At 37.4% G+C, this 7,587-nt stretch overlaps 1 pseudogene; it reads left to right on the forward strand.

The window, feature by feature from the left end:
• The first annotated feature begins 4,455 nt into the window (after positions 1-4,455).
• On the forward strand, positions 4,456-7,206 carry LOC113316667 (annotated as a pseudogene).
• Positions 7,207-7,587: the final 381 nt, after the last annotated feature.

Consider the following 7,587-nt stretch of genomic DNA (forward strand, 5'->3'; position numbering starts at 1 on the left):
TTATCTTCTTTGAATTTAAGATTCACAAAATGAGTGAGATGATTGAGAGGAACACGAGAGAAGGAATTGGATGTTGGATTCTCCATTAAAGATTATAAATCTTGAAATCTAAAATGGATCTGAGAAGAAAAATTGTCGAAAATACAAATCGAGAATGATGATAAGAATTAGATATCAGAGATTACCTCTGATAGAGAACACTTCAACAAGGAATCGAGATTCTGAAGATGATGATGATGAAACAAATCTTGAAATTGAATCAGAGTCGTCTTCTGAAGGACACACTGATGATAGATTTGAGATTTAGACACAAGATGAACTCAAAGCTTAAAGAAAGATCACAGGATCGAAAATTAGGGTTAAGAATAGCTGATACCATAATAACAGTATGTTCTTACATAATTATTCATCTTCATTAATGAAGTGTTACAGAAAAACAACACAAACAGAATGCTAATCTTCACTCTGTCAATACACGCATTTTACACTCTGTCAATACACGAGACAATCACACATGTGAGTTGCACTGGTCAATCTTATCCTGCACTGCTTCTTCATTCTTATCCTGCACCACTTGTCACAAACCAAATTAAAATCCAACGGTTGGCCAACTCTACAGAAGCACAGTTGATACATTCTGTCTTTCTCCTCATGTTACCTTACAAACGGTGTATACCTTAAAATAATTTAGAACCGAAAACAAGACCAGCTCAACCATTTAATAGTCAAGTTACAATGATCTGCATTATATCTAGCTCAGTGCATGGTACAAAATTTAACACATACTCCCAGTCTAACAGAAAGCTTCTGACAGAGCACACCATAGGGAATGTTTAGCTTAACTATGTAGTCTGCAGAATCACAAAAATGACAATATGGGCAGCTAACTCTACCACCTCCTTAAGAAGATTGATATCTCATGTTTCAGATGTTGACCCAGCTGCGGTAGACTAGACACGCATCTGTGAGATTACAAAGGGAGAGAAATTCATGTAGGTTTATTGAAGTACCATTAACAAGATCTCTATACTTTATTCAACTATGACACTTCCTTTCCGCTACAGGTTGTAAAGTGGGAGGATGAACATGCATGTGCTTCTAAAATTTCACTCTATCTTTTGCCATTGATTGACTGGTACTGTTTAGATCCCGTGAAGGAACAAAGCAAAAAATCTCCATCTTGGCCATGGCTTCCCAATCTTACAAGCCAGACCTGCAACATGAAATAAGGTCAGATAAAGTGTTAGCAAGAAAGTACTTACTAGAGAATGACCAATAAATAAGTTTAGTAAGAAAATTATTGAGACTGGGTGACACTAGTTTAACCTGCTGACTAATTTCTTATCTCGTCAATAAACTATAAAGTAGTAAATGGGCTGCACATCTAACTGAAATGTTTGCCATCTGTCTAAGTTATAGCTTATATGTCCGATCCACAGTCATAGTTTCTGTAGAAAAACCACTATCAGAATTTCGCCTCAATTAATTGAGGTCACATCCTCAATTAAGGCTCAACAACCCAGTTAAACAAATGTCGCTATACTGACTGAGACAATTTAGTGGCGAACACTAACCTAAGGCAAGTCGGGTCAAAATACAAGTAAAGCTTAGGTGATGGAAGTTCAAAATTTAGAGCAAACTCGTCGCTACAAAGTGATACAAAGCTACAGTTGAATGTTCAGTGTAGCAACTACAGCAGAAGTACTAATGACCATAAAACTAACAATGGCATTTGTGAAGCAGTGGCAGTAGGCACTTCTGTGGAAACATACAGACGACTGTAATGTGGAAACAAAAACACAAAAATAGTCTCATGTAAGACATTCATGAAGTGCAAGTGCATGCTTTCAGTTATCAAATCACTAATTGAAATAATATGATTCAACTGTTGTTCAACTTAAGCAAACTTAGGGGAGAGATAGAAAAACAGAAATAAAACGAGGAAACTTCTGAATCTATTGATTGGATAATGTGCACATCTTCTATATAAATGCTATAAATACATGTTTAACTATGGCTCACAAACAACTCTTAGTCAATCATAACCGTAATTACATAATATAAATATAGGCAAATTAGAGAGCGTAATGTGCACATCTTCTACACAAATGCGGCAAATGCATCATATGCAAGCTAATTGTCAGCAGAACTAAAAGACTTCAGCGCTCAGTAGATTAAGATATGACTGGACTCAAACAACAACCTAGCATAGTACAACCAACGGTGACCCGTTTTTAGGTATAGGCCGAGAAGTAGTCTCCTAGTGATTCTAGAAGTAGTGTCCTAATCCTAAAAAGAAAACTTAGGAGTCCTATTTTTAGAAGATTACAAACATAAGAGAGTTTCCAAACCTAGAATAACTAGAATATAGAAGTAGTGCTACCTATAGGGTGCAAGAGAGTACCTGTAGGGGGCAGAAAAAACACAATGAAGAAGAAAAGGAAGAAGAAAAAGGGTACATCTCCTATGGCTGAAATTACCTTGAAGGAAGACGTTGAAAACTCTTTCACTTAAGCAATAAAACTAAGGTTTCAATTGCAATTTGTTTGTTCTTTTATTTTAATTGTTTAGCTATTCTCTATCTATCATGTTGGGGTCCGGAAACTGATCAGTGGTATCAGAGCCAGAAGGTAAGTAAGCAATATTTCCGGAGATGTATGAAAAGGCTTCGATCCAAGGGTAACGGAGTATTATCAGTAGACCCTAATGTTGATAGAAGAAAGAAAGCTATGTTTATTGAGATGAAGAATCAACCCTATGGAACAAAGCAGTCAGAAGAAGGCGAGATTGTGAAAACGGTCCTTAAAGAGGGGAGAACTGATTATGTATTGGCGAACACGAACTACCAATATTGTGAAAATTGCAAAACTGATCGACACTCTAAAGAAGGATGTTGGAAATTGCATTCGGAGTTGAGACCAACATGGTGGAAAGTCCGCTCTCAAGCTACCACAATCATCTACAATAACGAAAAGAAACTACAACTTCTGTCTGCACAACAAACCAAACACTTGGTATATGCTAGTCAGAAAATTAGCCTACTCACGGTTCGACAAGTTTTCAAAGAACCTAGTGAATTGGTTTGTGCAAACTCTGGCAAGTGCACTAAAACCGAAAAGAACGATCTGCAATAGTTGTTAGAAGGGTTTGAAGGCACCCTGTAACAGCCGCAGAAGTTACCACCAAAACAGCGCGTGGAACCTGAAATCCAACTACTTGACGAGCAAAATAAGTCGCCATCATTACAAGTTGCGCAAGACTTAGGTCAAGTGATGTATAGAATTGGAGAAAAGTATTGTTTCAAGAATGTATAAAGGGAAAAGTTTGAAGCATGCAAAGTGGTACTCAAGAGTGCAGCTGTAGGCTAAACTTACGTGCATCTTAACTCAATGCTTTTGAGGGACCAAAAGCCTCCTAATGGGGTAGGTCTGATCCGTTTTTAGGTATAGGCCGAGAAGCAGTCTCCTAGTAATTCTAGAAGTAGTGTCCTAATCCTAAAAAGAAAACTTAGGAGTCCTATTTTTAGAAGATTACAAACATAAGAGAGTTTCCAAACCTAGAATTACTAGAATATAGAAGTAGTGCTAGGGTGCAAGAGAGTACCTGCAGGGGGCAGAAAAAACACAATGAAGAAGAAAAAGAAGAAGAAAAAGAAGAAGAAAAAGGGTACAACTCCTAGGGTTGGAATTACCTTGAAGGAAAACGTTGTAAAACTCTTTCACTTAAGCAATAAAACTAAGGTTTCAATTGCAATCTGTTTGTTCTATTATTCTACTTGTTTAGCTATTCTCTATCTATCACGTTGGGGTCCAGAAACTGATCAAACGGGTAAAGGCAAAATGTATTTAAAATTTCTACTAAGAAAAGCTATCGCCATAGTGAGAATTATTGTTAACTATACCTGATGGCTGTAAAATGCAAATAAGTCTCTAACCTGTGATTGGTGACATTTTTTTAATTAAAACTAAAGCTTAACTATTAGTTGGTGTAAATTTTCACCAAAATCAACCGTTTTCTCTCATGTAATTCTGTAAACTTCTTAAACTCTATATATAAATAAACAGTTTTCTCTTTGTGGATCACCTAAATATCTCTTCGTACTCTTTGACTCTCTCCCTTTATTTTTAGTTTTTATTTATCAACACGAAAACCTAATTTCTGCTTGGAATTTTGTCTCAGAAATCAGTATTTTTTTTTTTTTTGATCGAGGATAGATTAGAAAGCACACAAGCGCAGGCAGATACAACAGAGAAAGAGAAAAAAGCTCACAAAGAAAGCAACAAAACAAAAATAAAGCTAAAGAATTTTGTCTCAGGAACCATTATATATTAATTTATCTTCAAATTTCCAGACATGACTTTATGACTCCGCCGCCACCGGTAGATTAGTAGGATGATGTGATGTCATCAGAGTTTGTTGAAGGTCCTCCTCAACCTATGGAAGTTGCACCAGCAGATGCCGTTGTGCTTTGAGAATCAGGGAGCAACATGTTATTTGAACTCTCTTCTCCAGACTCTATATCATATTCCTTATTTCAGGAAGGCAGTTTACCATATGCCAACAACTGAGAATGATTTGCCATCAGAAAGCATCCCTTTGGCTCTACAGAGTTTGTTTTATAAGTTTCAGTACGGTAAAAATAGCGTTGGAACGAAGGAGCTCACTAAATCCTTCGGCTGGAATGCACACGAATACTCCTTCATGCAACATGACGTGCAGGAACTTAATAGGGTTCTGTGCGAAATGATAGAAAATAAAATGAAGGGAACTCTTGTGGAGGGTACGATACAACAGTTGTTCGAAGGTCACTATATGAACTATACTGAATGCATCAATGTGGACTACAGATCTACTAGAAAGGAGTCATTTTATGACATTCAACTTGATGTAAAAGGCTGTAAGGATGTTTATGCATCTTTCGACAAGTATGTGGAAGTGGAGCGCCTTGAAGGTGATAACAAGTATCAAGCTGATCAGGAACATGGTTTACAAGATGCAAGGAAGGGTGTGCTTTTCACTGAATTCCCACCTGTTCTCCAACTCCAGCTAAATCGGTATGAATTTGATTTTATGCGGGATACTATGGTAAAGATAAATGATCGGTATGAATTTCCCCTGCAACTTGATCTTGACAGGGAGGATGGAAAATACTTATCTCCAGATGCTGATAGAAGAGTTCGCAATCTTTACACACATTATGGTGTTTTGGTTCACAGTGGTGGGGTACATGGTGGACACTACTGTGCTTTCATAAGACCAACACTCTCAGAGCAATGGTTCAAATTTGATGACGAGCGGGTAACAAAAGAAGACGTCAAGTGGGTATTAGAGGAGCAATACGGTGGGGAGGAGGAGTTTCCTCAGACAAATCCAGAGTTCAATCACACGCCATTCAAATTTACAAAATATTCAAATGCATATATGCTTGTGTTTATACGTGAAAGCGATAAAGATAAAATTATGTGTGAAGTGGACGAGAAAGACATTACTGAATATCTGAGGATTAGGTTGAAGAAAGAACAAGTAGAAAAGGATCATAAGAAGAAGGAAAAAGCGGACGCTCACCTGTATACTATCATAAAGGTTGCTCGAAATGAGGACCTTTTTGAACAGATTGGGAGAGATGTTTATTTTGATCTTGTTGATCAGGAAAAAGTTTCCAGTTTTCGTATCCTGAAAGAAATGCCTTTTAAGCTCTTCAAAGAGGAGGTAGCTAAAGAGTTTGGTGTATCTGTACAATTTCATCGGTTTTGGTTTTGGGCAAAGCGTCAAAATCATACTTATCGTCCATACCGCCCTTTAACGCTTCAAGAGGAGACACAATCTGTTGAGCAGATTTCAAGTAAGGCGGCTGGCAATGCAGAACTAGAGCTGTTCTTGGAAGTAGAGATTGGGACGAAATTAGATCTCATTCCTCCTCCTTGTTATAAAACCAAAGAAGATATTCTTCTCTTTTTCAAGCTTTATGATCCTGAAAAGGAAGAAATTCGGTATGTGGGGAGACTCATCGTGAAGGGTAGTGGTAAGCCTCTGGAAATTCTTAAAAAGCTGAATGAGATGGCAGGATTCCCTTCAGATGAAGAAATACAACTTTATGAGGAAATAAGCTTTGAGCCCACTGTCATGTGTGAGCACATAGACAAGAACCTCACATTCTGTGCTAGCAAGCTCATAGATGGAGACATTATTTGCTTCCAGAAACCTGCTTCAGTTGATAGTATAAAACAATGCCGTTGTCCTGATGTTCCTTCTTTTCTGGAAGAGGTTAGTAACCGTCAGGTTGTGCATTTTCGATCTTTGAAGAAGCCGATGTAAGATGCTTTTTGTTTTGAGCTGTCAAAAGTATTAACATATGATGATGTGACAGAAAGAGTAGCTCGCAATCTTGGTTTGGATGACCCAACCAAGATCAGACTTACGGCTCATAACTGCTACTCTCAGAAACCTAATCCTCACGCTATTAAGTACAAAGGTTTTAACTACTTGTCTGAGATATTGATTCACCACAATCGGACATCTGATATTTTGTATTACGAAGTTTTGGACATCCCTTTACCCGAGTTCCAAGATTTGAAAACTCTAAAGGTTGCATTCCATCATTCAACAAAAGATGATATGGTCTTTCATAGTATTACACTTCCAAAACAAAGTACAGTTGGTGACTTGATTAATGATCTGAAGACAAAGATTGAGCTGTCTCATCCTGATGCGGAACTTAGATTGCTGGAAATTTCCTATCACAAGATTTCAAAGATTTTTCCGCTTAGTGAAAAGATTGTCAACATTAGTGATGAATACTGGACATTACGTGCAGAGGAGATTCCAGAGGAGGAGAAGAACTTGGGTCACCAGGATCGCTTGATTCGTGTTTATCATTTCACGATAGGTGCATCTCAAAACCAAATGCAGGTACAGAATTTTGGGGATCCATTTGTCTTGGTCATCCATCATGGAGAGACTTTAGATGCAGTCAAATTGCGAATACAGACTGATGAGGAATTCGACAAGTGGAAGTTTGCTACTTTGTCATTGCTGCATCCACCTGAATACCTTCAGGACTCGGATATAGTGTTGAGTCGTTTTCAAAGAATAGATTTTTATGGAGCCTGGCAGTACCTTGGCTTGGAGCATTCTTACCTTTGCTCGTTGTCTGATAGCTCTCCAGAAAGGGCATATGCAGCCAGTAACAATCTACGAATAGGGTAAAAAAAGAAACAAGACATGATTCATTCTTACTAGGTAGATACTCAATTAATTTTTAGCTAATCTCATTTATTACTAAAATGTAATTTCTCATAAAATATTCATAGCATTTTATTTATTTATTCTATTTGCCCAATACATGAGACTAGTTGAAAAGTTTAACCGAATACACGAAGAAACCTCCTTTGTCTCTACAGGACCATATATTATTACTTTACCATCTTCGTCTCTAACTAATACTCCCTCCGTTCTTAAATAATAGGCTGGTTTCTATAAATAAAAGTTTCAAAAAATAGGCTGGTTTCCTAATTGAGAAGTCAAATTTTATTTTAGTTTTGTGGGACCACTTTTCTCTTAACTTCTTTTGATGACAAGTGTCATGTG

Source organism: Papaver somniferum, chromosome 10 (genome assembly GCF_003573695.1).
Source record: "Papaver somniferum cultivar HN1 chromosome 10, ASM357369v1, whole genome shotgun sequence".
Taxonomy (NCBI): Eukaryota; Viridiplantae; Streptophyta; class Magnoliopsida; order Ranunculales; family Papaveraceae; genus Papaver; species Papaver somniferum.